This window comes from Cetorhinus maximus, chromosome 13, assembly GCF_964194155.1.
Source record: "Cetorhinus maximus chromosome 13, sCetMax3.hap1.1, whole genome shotgun sequence".
Lineage (NCBI taxonomy): Eukaryota > Metazoa > Chordata > Chondrichthyes > Lamniformes > Cetorhinidae > Cetorhinus > Cetorhinus maximus.
Genome location: NC_135891.1, coordinates 62319885 through 62333707, shown reverse-complemented (window position 1 = coordinate 62333707; position 13823 = coordinate 62319885). Strand labels below are relative to the sequence as shown.

The following is a 13823-nucleotide window of genomic DNA, read 5'->3' as shown; positions in this document are numbered from 1 at the left end:
TTCCATCTACTGTGCCCCTGGATGAAATTACCTAACAGTACAAACTGGAAATGAAAGCTCCCTGGATACACACAGCCCTGTGCCACATTAGGCAACAGAGACGAGTTAAAATCCACAACCTTCTCATTCAGCGGCAAATATTCCCTGCTGACACTTGAGTATAAAAGATAAACAATTAATAAAGTGGTGGTGTTTTACAAATTAGAACATGAGGATGAACTAAGGAAATTTGCAACTGAGCTAAACTTAAAGATGAGCTCTGGCACATTAGCAAACTGGGCTTTGACTAGTTTTACTTTGTCAAGGGCCACAGTTCTGAATGGAGTCTTGACCACTTGCAGCTCTGCAGAATGATGGATTGTGAGCCTGGGCCACAGTTTACCACATGATACATGTTTGGATTTGTTTGTGCTGTTGCAGACAGTTGCAAATTAGAGGCCGGGTCATCCCTCCTAGGGGAAGGAGGCTGGTGGGGAAGGGCGGATAGTTTTGGCAAAGTTTTTGTTTTGCCAGGCAGCATGAGTAGCGGAATCGTAACCCTGTCATTGCCCCAACGTCTGTTGAGGGCCATGTGTGAGCTGAAGGTGAATGTGAATGACAACAGGCAATATTGTAAGTGGTGCAGCAAAAGGAAGCCACCAGATAGCAGAAAGGCAAACAGGTGTGAAGAGTTAATAATGGGGTGGAGAGCTTTGGCAAGGTGGGAATTTGCAGCTAGCGGGTGAGGGTGACATAACCCATGTCAAGCACACACCCCCTCCTCATTCCACCAGTTTAAGTATTCAAAAAGGAAATAGATTGATTCGTGATCCACAAGCGGCAAAGAGAGAAGGAATTGGGATAGGAGTGAGAGAGATGGAGCAAGTTGGACACCCCTCTTCCCACCTTTACACCCTTGTACTCCGACCTGTGCCTGAGATCTAATGCCTACATTCATTCTGTATTTTTTAAGGAGGCTTTGAAGTCATGAAAGCTGGTGACCAGTTAAAGGACATCGAGTGTCTGTGTAAACATGGAATGCACTGTCCTAATAAAGACTGCGAGGTCTGTGAGCAAGATAAAATATGCCCTCCTGGACAAGGAGTCAAAAGTCCAGGTGAGATGCCAGTAGGTCAGTATTGGAGCATGGCTGAAGAAGTGGGTTTGACAAATTCATGCTTTATTTGACTTGTTCTATCCCTTAAATCATGTGATGTTGACCTTAATGTGCCAGAGAGTGAGATGTTTCTGGGTGCTGATCTCACGTTTGTAAACCTCCCACTGAGCAGGATGTTGAACAGAAGCTCAGCCTACACCATGGGCTATCAGCTGGTAACTGAGTGACACTGACAGAGGCAGGGGAGGAGTTTGTTTGCCTGCTCTTTCAGCCAGCGCGGCTCAGGGAGAGCGTGGACTAAAGCTGTCAGACAATATCCCAAACCTGGTTGTGAAGAAGACACTGAGATTAGGATGCTTTAGTAGACTGTTTATTGCTTGCCACAGCGCTTAGTTCTCCACTGTCACACCAGACACCCAGTGCGAGCTGGCTTCTTAATATGCACATCTGAGTATAATTAACTAATTAATATCCAGCAACTGTTCGCCTTGTTACTGTAAACTACTAGGAATTTAACATCCATCAACAGAACCTATTCGATACTAACAGATACCCCTCTTTTCTTTAAATTAAATTGAAATGAAAACAACTATTCATAAGAAAAAAATACAATATGATAATACATGTTATCTTATTATTCAATCAATCTTCAACATACGCCAGATCCTCCCCCCACCCACCGTCCTGAAAACAAAAAAAAAAATGAATAAGGTCACAACATGAGAATTTCCATGTTCTCATAGATAAAAACAAAAAGCTAAAAGCTACTGCGGATGCTGGAAATCCAAAACAAAAACAGAATTACCTGGAAAAACTCAGCAGGTCTGGCAGCATCAGCGGAGAAGAAATCAGTTAACGTTTCGAGCCTTCATGCCCTGGCTCGAAACGTTAACTGATTTCTTCTCCGCTGATGCTGCCAGACTTGCTGAGTTTTTCCAGGTAATTCTGTTTTTGTTTTGTCCATGTTCTCATAGTCCATTATAACACAAGGCATCCCTCTTTGAGGATATGCAACAATTTCTTTGGACAAGCAGTTCTTTTTGTGAAACAATCTGACAATTGGTGACTTGCATCAACCCATTTTATTTTGGAAATCTCCTTCCTTTCCAACATCTCTTTTATACTCGCGAGATCAATCCTCAACCTCTTTTCCATGATATTCTTGGTCAAATGGGCATTGCCCCAGAGTGAACGGTTATCTATATAAACATTCTATAGGCACATTTTTCCCTGGTTGCCCCTTATATAGGAGTTCCTTTCAAATACTCAATAAATACAAAACCTTATCTGTCACTTCTATGAGCGCAGTGTCTCTGCCGCTCAGGTGCTTTTAACTATTCTCTTCTTTTTGATTCTCATGCTAATGGACAACTAATAGTGTTTTTCTCACTAAAAATATAATGAATCCTGCTGCACTCAAATAACCATCGGGAAGGTTAGCGTGTGAGGCATCACTAAAAACGACAAATTTCATCCCTTCTGGGTCACCCAGGTCTGGAAATCTAAGCGTACATTCTCAATTTCTTCGATGTCTTATTTGCTTTCAGTGCTCCCCCAGCAGTAGCATATTTCAGCATGATGCTCAGCTCTAATACATCATAGCACACATCCAGTCTAGTTTGTGTGCAACACCAGTTTAATTGCCCAGTTAAGCTTCTTATTTGATCTGCTTCTTCCTTAGTTACAGAGTCTTCCTTATGTGAGGAGCTGGCCCGATTTATCGGGATCCTCTGGGTAAGACTGTAGAGTCAGGGTTATTCCCAACTTAGTCTGCCTAATGTCCAACCCTATATCCTCCAGAGCCCCACTTCAATTTTTGAATTCCTTTATAATTTTATCGACCACGAATTTCTCAAATGTCACTGATATCCCGCCCTCCAGAGGAAATCATCTACGTGCATTAAGAAAATGTCTGCTAGTTTTCCTTTATATTACCGATAAAACATTGCTGGACCTGCTTTTAACTGAAGACAACCAGCTTTCAGTGGGACAGACCTAACTGAAAAATACTATAACCTTCAAGTTATTGTGATGAGGGTGCATCATCCAGTTTGGCTTCTTCCTCATTCTGTGCATAACCCCTTCCTTTCTTCCCTCTTTCCCGAGGGCGCTGCCTCTTACTGTGATGCAGCTCCACTGGTGCCAGAAGTGTGAGCTTAGACAGCACCTTCCAAACCCCCAACCGCTACCACCTAGAAAGACAAGGTCAGCAGTCTCATGGGAACATATCACCTACAAGTTCCCCTCCAAGCCACTCAGCATCCTGACTTGGATCTATATCGCCATTCTTTCACTGTCGCTGGGTCAAAATCCTGGAACTCCCTCCCTAACAGCAGTGTAGGTGTACCTACACCACATGAACTGTAGTGGTTTAAGAAGGCTCACCACCACCTTCTCAAGGGCAACTAGGATTGGGTAATAAATGCTGGACTTGCCAGCGACGCCCACATCCTGCAAAAGAATGAGGAAAACGGTGATGGCAAGCTGTTCAGTCACTGGGAGCATCACGATCAGTCCTGATTTTGTCCTCTCCTGATACACACACACACACACACACACACACACGTACGTTTTCGAACAGTTTCATTGGATAGTTATCAGGATTGGGAATCCTAGCTGAATGCATTGCCTCCACCCCACCCCCCCACTGCTCCCGCACCCCACCCCAGCCTTGCTACCTCACCTTCCTAACCCACAACACTGATATGAACTGTCACTTAGCACGGTCTGCCAGTCAAAGTTGGGGCCTGCTGAATCAGTATGGATCAGGCCCACATCAGCTGGTACATTCACCTACTATAGCCCAATGTGTTAAAGTGCAGTTACTGCCAGAAAGCCTTAGCTTGCAACTCAGAAATCCTCTGCTATAAAAAGGGGAAAATTTGGTGCATTTTTTTGACCCATTTCAAACTTCAGATAAATGTATTTTTTGAATGAAGTATAGAGTAGCTAGGGTTTCCATTGGCAAGAGGGTCTTTAACCTGAGGACTCAGATTTAAGATAATTGGTAAAAGAACCAGAGGCGAGATGAGGAGAATTATTTTCACACGTTGAGTTGTTATGATTTGAAAAGGACGGTGGAAGCAGATTTAATAGTAACTTTCAAACAGAAATTGGATTTATACTTGAAAAAAAATTGTAGAGTGTTGGAGGAAGAGTGGGGGAGTGGAACAAATTGGAAAGCTGTTTCAAAGAGTCAACCCAGACATTATGGGCCGAGTGGCTTCTCTCTGTGCTGTAAGATTCTTTGCTTCTATGAATTATTTGTAGGATTTTCTGGATTTCTAATGCCTGTGCCTTTTGCATGGGTACTTAGCGTTCACTACAAGGCTGGGTTTGAAATCTTTAGATAACAGCCCAGCAGATTAGGTGTGACAATGGTTGTTGGTTAATTTGTAATGGTGTCATTTTCTTTAATCACTTGACTAGGTGATCGAAAGTACCAGGCAACAATTTGCGAGGATTGCGAATTGGGATTCTATTCAAATGTGACATCTTTAACTGAGCCCTGCAGGAAATGGCTGGAGTAAGTACTCAGTTTCACCTAAACACTGGGTCAGAGCTTTAGCGAAATGGTGGAACAGACCCTTTCATAAGAGAGAGTGAACATGGTGAGGGGGCAATTTCGTCTTCCCCTCACCTCTGGTTATCATGCTTGCATAAATAGAAACTTCGCTGCACTACTGATCTGCAGGGCACGTCCATGGGGATTAGGGTTTCCAGCTCTATTGGACATATTCCTGGGGGTTTCATCACATGACTTCTTGCCTCCAACCACCCTACACCCTCCCCCTTCTCCGCCACCCCCTCTGCCATTGGTGATCCAACATGTCCATCCTCCTGGAACTCTTCAGTACCTGGCTGAATGATTGGGAAGTTATCCTAAACATTTATAAACCATTGTCCATGCCTCAGCTGGAGTATTTTGTCAAATTCAGGGCAACACTCTTTAGGAAGGATGTCAAGGCCTTGGAGCGGATGCAGAGATTTACCAGAATGGTGCCAGGGATGAGAGACTTCAGTTAATGTGGAGAGACTAGAGAAGCTGGTTTTGTCCTCCTTGGAGTGGAGAAGGCTAAGGGAGATTTAATCAAGTGTTCAAAATGATGAGGGGCTTAAATAGATGAAGTTAGGAGAAACTCTTTACAATGGCAAGTGGATTGACAACTAGAGGATGCAGGTTTTAGTCCATTAGCAAACAAGCCAGAGTGAAGCTGTGGAGAATTATTTTACGTAGCAAATTGTTATTGAGTAGACTAGGGCCGGGGTTTTGAAAACACTGCCCAAAGTCAACGGACCTTTGTGCTGGTCCATTAAATTTTCTGTCCCGTCCGCGACGATTCCTGCCATGAGCAGGACCAGAAAACCCTGGTTTAGAGTTATATTCTGTAGAGGTGAAAAGAATAAGAGGTGATCTCATTGGAAAATATACAAATCTTGAGGGGCTTGACCGGATAGGTGCTGGAAGGATGTTCTTCCTAGCTGAATAGTGCCGGAACTAGAGGTTACTGTCCCAGAATAAAGGATAGGCCATTTTGGACTGAGATGAGGAGAAATGTTTTCAGAGTGTTGTGAATCTTTGGAATTATCTAATGCAGAGAGCTGTGGATGCTCCGTTATTGAGTGTATTTAAGGCTGGGATAGATAGATTTTTGATCTCCAAGAGCATCAAGGAATATGAGGATCAGGTGAAAAAGTGGAGTTGAGGTGAAAGATCAGCCATGATCTTATTGAATGGCGGAGCAGGCTTGAAGGGCCGAGTGCCCTACTCCTTATGTAATTATGTTCTTGACTTCATTTTTTCTCAAATTAGATATTTTTATAGCTAATAATCAAAATGTTCAATTGCTTTTTATTGCTTCTGTGATTTTTCCCCCCCCCTGAATTGCTGGCAGCAGTATCCTGGGGATAATTCATTAATTGCTGGAGAGTTGGCAACCCTATCATGGGATGAGTTAATCCTGCCTGGTCCCTGGAAGTAGTGGGTGTTGATAACTCAGTAAGGTGGCTTTGAGATTCCCCACCACTTTCATATTGGCTCAACTGGTAAATTCCCAGCCAGGTGTGGCCTTTCTTGGAAGAGGATTTGAGGATGGAGTAAAGATGTCTTGCTGCAGTTGCACAAAGCCTTCATGAGTCCACACCTGGAGTATTGTGTGCAGTTTTGTTCCCCTGCCTAAGGAAGGATATACTTGGAATGGAGGGAGTGCACTGAAAATTCACTAGGCTGATTCTTGAAATGGCGGGATTGTCCTATAAGGAAAGGTTGGAGAGACTGGGCCTGTATTCTTTAGAGTTTAGAAGAATGAGAGGTGACCTTATTGAGGCACACAAAATTCTTACAGGGTTCGCCAGGGTAGATGTAGGGGAAGGATGTTTCCTCGGGCTGGTGAGTCTAGAACCAGGGGACACCGTCTCAAATTAAGGGGCAGGCCATTTAGGGCTGGGATGGGGAGGAATTTCTTCACTCAGAGGGTGGCGAATCTTTGGAATTCTCTACCCCAGAGGGATGTGGAGGCTCAGTCATTGAGTGTATTCGAGACAGAGATTGATCGATTTCTAGATATTAAAGATATCAAGAGATATGGGGATAGTGCAGCAAAATGGTGTTGAGGTAGAAGATTAGCCATGATCTAATTGAATGGTGGAGCAGGCTTGAGGGGCCGAATGGCCTACTCTTATTTCCTATGCTCCTTGGTACAAAGGTATACAGAGGAAGAAGTTAATGACTTTAATCCATTGTTTGTGCTGAGTTACCTGACCTCAGCTAATCTCCATGCTGCTGGGCCGCTCCTGCTCCTGATTGCTAATCAGGGACTTGCACTCAAAAGTGCGAATGTGCAGATGTTGGGTGAGAACAAGATTGTGTTTGGCTGTGATGCCCCCAGGCGTACCCTTACCATTTCAGCCGTCACATAAAGGATGGGCACCAGGGTGAGGTGCTGCTGGCACCTGCAGAATGACGCACCCAGGATAGTAGACTCAGGAGAGGAGAATGGAGTTGAAAAAAGGAAATAAAAATCCCAGCAACCGAGCCCAATCCAGTCCTTTCCAGATGTTCGCATCTGCACACTCCTGGCTAGTGATCAGGAGCAGGAGCTCTGGCTGGATGTTCCTTTCCCTGAGCTAGTGCTGCCATAACCTTTACCTCCATTTTCATCAAAGATCAATGAAAGTACCGAGCTGGGGTTGATTCTGCTAATTGCTGGACTATCCAGGATGCGGCGGGGAGGGAAGGGACAGTCTCTGTTGGTTCTAAGGGCCCCTTTTTTTTTTCAGCTGTGCATCACTTGGACTAATAGAAGTGAAACTTGGTACCTCACAGAGTGATGTTGAGTGTGGTGAGTACACTCCACCATATGGAGTTTGTTATTACGGATGACGTGAAGTCCCCAAATTAAAATAAAAATTGTTGTTGAGAAAGTTTGAGAATGGGATCTTCAAATCGACGGGGAGTGTGTTTCTGACTGCGCTGCTCCTGTGCCATTGATCAAACTGAGATGTGCATGTGGTGTCTCAGAGACCAGGAAACAGAGCTCCCCTGTCAGGATGTGGAGTTCATGGGGAAAGACTCTGGGAAGAGAGGTTGTTCATGTCGATCTTAGAAGGGTCAGATAAGGATTTTAAACATTCATTTCCTCCACCACAGTAGCAACAGTGTGTACCATCTACAAGATGCACTGCAGGAATTCACCAAGGCTCCTTTGACAGCGCCTTCCAAACCCTCGACCACTACCACCTAGAAGGACAAGGGTTGCAGATAGATGGGAACACCACCACCTGGAGGCTCCCCTCCAAATAACTCACCATCCTGACTTGGAAATATATCGCTGTTCCTTCACTGTTGCTGAGCCAAAATCCTGGAACTCCCCTCCTAATGGCACTGTGGGTGTAGCTACACCACATGGACTGCAGTGGCTGAAGAAAGCTTGTCAAGGGGAACAAGGAATGGGCAGTAATTCTGATCCAAAAAGTCATGGCATTTGTTCAACTGGCCCAATTGGGTTTCAGGCCACTGGCAATAATCTGGTATGGCTAAATACAGTAAGTTCACACCTACGGTTGTGGTTGTGTTCCTGAAAATCGCGACTTTAACTGAACTGATTTGAAGTGACTCATGGGTTCCCATAGGAATCAATGTCAAAGCTGGAGCTAGGTTCCTTGCCTGGAAAAGCCAATGTACAAGTTGAAATACTGTACAGTACATGTGCAGCACTGTGTATCCCGAGCTGGAATAACTTTCAAACTAAAATAAATCACTGAATATAATAGAGATACTGTATAAATTCAAATTAGATAACACTAAATCACCCAAACAAGCCCTGAATAGCACAGCTTCTGTGTCTCACCCACAGCACTCCTGAAACTCAGCTCATCTTTTTGCTTGCTTTCGTTTCCCACTCTGTGTATCTCTCTCTCCTTTCCCACTCTCTCTCCCTTCATGCTCTCTCTTTTAACTTTCTCACTCTCTCTTTCTTTACCACTGTTTCTATCTCTCTTTCTCAATTTCCCTCTGTTTCTCTCTTCTTTCCCCCTCTCTCTCTCTCATTTTTCTCTCTCTCTCTCCTTCCCCACCCTGTCTCTTTCTCTCTATCCCCAGAGCCTGGACCCCTTGCTGACAGTTTGCAGGGGCCGAGTCATTGCCCAGCGTGTGGAAGAGGCAGTGCAGGGGGGTAATGCTGGTGGCGTAGAAGGGGTGGGGGGGGGGGGGTGTGGTTGCAGAAGAAGCTGGGGAGCAGGGGGAGCCATGGAAGAAGGCAGGGGGATCCTCTCTCTCACAACCCCCCCGCCCCCCACCACCCACGCCACTCACAGCTTGGCAGCTGGTAGTTTCCCGTCCCTGACCTGCGCTCCTGCTCCCGGGATTTTGGGCCTTGCTGTCTTCACTCAGCCTGGGCGTCTGGCGACTGTGGTGGCAGCTTCGGCATCAGAACATGGCAGCTGGCTCAGAGTTCAGTATGGGTGGGGGGAGGAGAGGGGTTTGCGGGTGGGGGTGGGGGGAGGGGAGGGTTTTGCGGGTGGGGGTGAGGGGAGGGGGTTGCGGGTGGGGAGTGAGGGGAGGGGGTTTTGGATGGGGGAGAGGGGAGGGGAGGGGGTTGCGGGTGTGGGTGGGGGTGGGGGGAGGCGGTTGCGGGTATGGGTGGGGGTGAGGGGAGGGGGTTGCAGGTGTGGGTGTGGGGTGAGGGGAGGGGGTTGTGGGTGAGGGTGTGGGTGAGGGGAGGGGGTTGTGGGTGTGCGTGGGGGTGAGGGGAGGGGGTTGTGGGTGGGGCTGAGGGGAGGGGTTTGCGGGTGTGGGTAGGGGAGGGGAGGGGGTTGCGGGTGGGGGTGGGGGTGAGGGGAGGGGGTTGCAGGTGTGGGTGGGGGTGAGGGGAGGGGGTTGTGGGTGGGGGTGAGGTGAGGGTAGGGGAGGGGGTTACGGGTGTGAGTGGGGGGAGAGGAGGGGGTTGCGGGTAGGGGTGGGGGGAGGGGAGGGGGTTGCAGGTGTGGGTGGGGGTGAGGGGAGGGGGTTGCAGGTGTAGGTGGGGGTGAGGGGAGGGGGTTGTGGGTGGGGGTTACGGGTGTGGGTGAAGGGAGGGGAGGGGGTTGCGGGTGTGGGTGGGGGTGGGGGGAGGGGAGGGGATGGGGTTGCGAGTGGGGGTGGGGGGAGGGAAGGGGTTTGCGGGTGTGGGTGGGGGTGGGGGGAGGGGAGGGGGTTGCGGGTGTGGGTGGGGGCGGGGGGAGGGGAGGGGGTTGCGGGTGTGGGTGTGGGTGGGGGTGTGGGGAGGGGAGGGGGTTGCGGGTGTGGGTGGGGGTGGGGGGAGGGGAGGGGGTTGTGGTTGGGGGTGGGGGTGTGGGTGGGGGTGGGGGGAGGGTGGGGGTGGAGGTGGGGAGGGGGTTGTGGGTGGGGGTTACGGGTGTGGGTGGGGGGAGGGGAGGGGTTTGCGGGTGTGGGGTGGGGGTGGGGGGAGGGAGGGGGTTGCGGGGTGGGTAGGTGGGTGTGGGGAGGGGAGGGGGTTGCGGGTGTGGGTGTGGGTGGGGGTGGGGGGAGGGGAGGGGGTTGCGGTTGGGGGTGGGGGGTGGGGGTGTGGGTGGGGGTGGGGGGAGGGGTGGGGGTGGGGGTGTGGGAGGGGAGGGGGTTGCGGGTGTGGGTGCGGTTGGGGGAGGGGAGGGGGTTGCGGGTATGGGTGTGGGTGGGGTTGGGGGGAGGGGAGGGGGTTGCGTGTGTGGGTGGGGGGAGGGGAGGGGGTTGTGGGTGTGGGTGGGGGTGGGGGGAGGGGAGGGGGTTGCGGGTGGGGGTGGGGGTGGGGGTAGGGGAGGGGGTTGCGGGGTGCGTGTGTGGGTGGGGCTGGGGGGGGAGGGGGTTGCGGGGTGTGGGTGTGGGTGCGGGTTTGGGTGGGGGTGGTGGGAGGGGAGGGGGTTGCGTGTGGGGTGGGGGGAGGGGAAGGGGTTGCGGATGTGGGTGGGGGTGGGCCACAATGCAGGCACCGTAATACTGAATGTGGCAACGTCCATTGAAGAAAAGTCCCAAGGAGTAAATGATGTTATAGTGAAATAACAACGCGGGCGACTTCTACTGAGGACTTACTGTGCCCAGCACAGGATCAGACAAATAATCATTTACCTTTCATTTCAGGTGTCCCGTTACAGAATAATGATCCTTACAAAGCTGCAGTTATCTGTTTGGCCCTGCTTCTTATCCTCGTCATCGTTTTATTTATCTGCAGCAGGATGGGTGAGTGGTTAGTCCTGACAGTTACAGTGACTGTTGTGGTGCTTCACAATGTAACTGGCTGAGCTAGGTGTTTAAAGTGAACTGGGGTGTGGTTTATTTTTAGCTGCCAGTTAGCTAGCTTTGCCATTCTTTGGACTAGGCAGCTGGACTTTGACCGAGAAATCTGGAAATTACTAAGACGAAAGTCTGTAAAATGAATAAGTAAACCAAACATCAAATTTCTGCTTTATAATAAAAGCCTACCCACGTTATTCGCTATGTCACAATGTTAATCTCAATTATTACAAGCTTCAGTCAGTTTCCATGAGGATCATACTCAAGGCCTGATCCTGGTTAATATAACCTATCTTTAACTTAGTAAAATACTTTTGCCTGCTTGTACTTCCTTTAGTTCCTGTTAGTATTGTTAACGGATCAAACCTAAGCTCTGCAGTCCTGCCACATCCAGTTGTGAACGGTGGTGGACAATTAAAGAACACACTGGAGGAGGAGGCTCCACAAATATCCCCATCCTCAATGATGGGGGAGCCCAGCACATCAGTGCAAAAGATAAAGCTGAAGCATTTGCAACGATCCTCAGCCAGAAGTGCCAAGGGGATGATCCATCTCTGCCTCCTCCAGAGGTTCCCAGCATCACAGATGCCAGTCTTCAGCCAATTTGATTCACTCCACATGATATCAAGAAACAGCTGAGGCACTGGATCCTGCAAAGGCTATGGGCCCTGACAACATTCCGGCAATAGTACTGAAGACATGTGCTCCAGAACTTGCCGCGCCCCTAGCCAAGCTGTTCCGGTACAGCCTCAATACCGGCAATGTGGAAAATTACCAAGTATGCCCTGTACACAAAAAGTAGGACAAATCCAACATGGCCACTTACCACCCCATCAGCCTACTCTCGATCATCAGTAAAGTGATGGAAGGGGTCATCAACAGTGCTGTCAAGCAGCACTTGCTGAGTAATAACCTGCTCACTGATGCCCAGTTTGGGCTCTGCCAGGGCCACTCAGCTTCTGACCTCATTACAGCCTTGGTTCAAACATGGACAAAAGGGCTGAACTCTAGAGGTGAGGTAAGAGTGACTGCCCTTGACATCAAGGCAGCATTCGACTGAGTGTCATCAAGGAACCCATGCAAACTGGAGTCAATGGGAATCAGGGGGAAAGCTCTCTGCTGGTTGGAGTCATACCTAGCACAAAGGAAGATGGTTGTTGTTGTTGGAGGTCAGTCATCTCAGCTCCAGGACATCACTGCAGGAGTTCCTCAGGGTAGTGTCCTAGGCCCAACCATCTTCAGCTGCTTCATCAATGACCTTTCTTCCATCATAAGGTCAGAAGTGGGGATGTTCACTGATGATTGCACAATGTTCAGCACAATTCGCAACTCTTCAGATACTGAAGCAGTCCATCTCCAAATGCAGCAAGACCTGGACAATATCCAGGCTTGGGGTGACAAGTAACATTTGTGCCACACAAGTACCAGGCAATGACCATCTCCAACAAGAGAGAATCCAACCATCGCCCCTTGATGTTCAATGGCATTACCATCACTGAATCCCCCATTATCAACATCCTGGGCTTACCATTGACTAGAAACTGAACTGGACCAGCCATATAAATACTGTGGCTACAAGAGTAGGTCAGAGGTTAGGAATCTTGTGGTGAGTAACTCACCTCCTGACTCCCCAAAGCCTGTCCACCATCTACAAGGCACAAGTCAGGAGTGTGGTGAAATACTCCCCACTTGCCTGGATGAGTGCAGTTCCAACAGCATTCAAGAAGCTGGACACCATCCAGGACAAAGCACCCTGCATGTTTAGCACCCTATCCACCACATTAAACATTCACTCCCTCCACCACTGACGCACAGTAGCAGCAGTGTGTACCATGTACAAGATGCACTGCAGGAACTCACCAAGGCTTCTTAGACAGCACCGTCCAAATCCATGTCCATTACCATCTAGAAGGCAGCAAATACATGGGACACCACCATCTGGAAGTTCCCCTCCAAACCACACACCATCCTGACTGTTCCTTCATTGTCGCTGGGTCAAAGTCCTGGAACTCCCTCCCTAGCTGCACTCTGGGTGTGCCTACGTCACATGGACTGCAGCGGTTCAAGAAGGCAGCTCACCCCACCTTCTCAAGGGCAATTAGGGATGGGCAATAAATGCTGGCCAAGCCAGCAGTGCCCACATCCCATAATTGAATTAAAAAAAGTCACACTTTTGTCACAATTTTTACCATCATAAATTCTTATGTTCATATTCAGAATGGAACTTACCTATTTAAACTTGTCACACTATAATACAACTTTCCATCAGCAGTGGTGCTGTGGCACCTCAGTTTTCTGTGTCTCAGCTCTTACTGTTGGGGTAGTGCTCTACTTCAAATAGCATCTTTGTTCCTCAAATTGGACCAAATTTAAATAGAATAAATATTATTATGCCTGATTATGGAAAATAAAAGCAACTTAGGTTAAAATTATCCCCAAAATATGTTGTGAAATCAAAGACCAAATTTATGCCTTTAAATGGGAACTGAATATGTTATGTTGAATCTATCTCTATCTCATTAGAAACCTTAGAATAGTATGACCTGGCCCAAATATGCCAGATCTTTCAAGTCCATGCATCAACAACAACAACTTGTATTAGTATAGCACCTTTAATTTAATAAAGAATCCCAAGGCATTTCACAGGAGCAGCAAAGTTACAGAAATGAGGCAGTCCTAGGCTGTTTGATGGACAATGGGCTTTAGCACATCGTACGTAAGTTAATGAAGGGTAGTTCGCAACTGGAAAGAGTGATTGAAACGGTCTATTGGATATTTGTCTTCAGCACAAGGCTTCTCGACATTATCAAAACGAGGGAGTAGTCCTCCAATCACACAGATTGTTCACCCCTCACCTGGACTATTCTGTTCAGTTAACTTTGGCTTCCCCAGCCCAGGAAGGATATTCCTGTCTTGGGAAAGAGAAAACCCAGTGAGGATACCTGAGGACCTTATCTGAGA

The 13823-nt window shown here is 48.1% G+C and overlaps 1 pseudogene across 1 annotated transcript in view; it reads left to right on the top strand.

Moving 5' to 3' along the window:
- The window catches only part of LOC144688631 (tumor necrosis factor receptor superfamily member 5-like), a 60178-nt pseudogene that overhangs the window by 45506 nt on the left and 849 nt on the right, over positions 1 to 13823 (top strand). The window contains exons 4-7 of the transcript XR_013578452.1: positions 953 to 1096; positions 4526 to 4622; positions 7376 to 7437; positions 10710 to 10834. The product of XR_013578452.1 is annotated as a tumor necrosis factor receptor superfamily member 5-like (transcript). The remainder of the gene's footprint in view (positions 1 to 952; positions 1097 to 4525; positions 4623 to 7375; positions 7438 to 10709; positions 10835 to 13823) is intronic.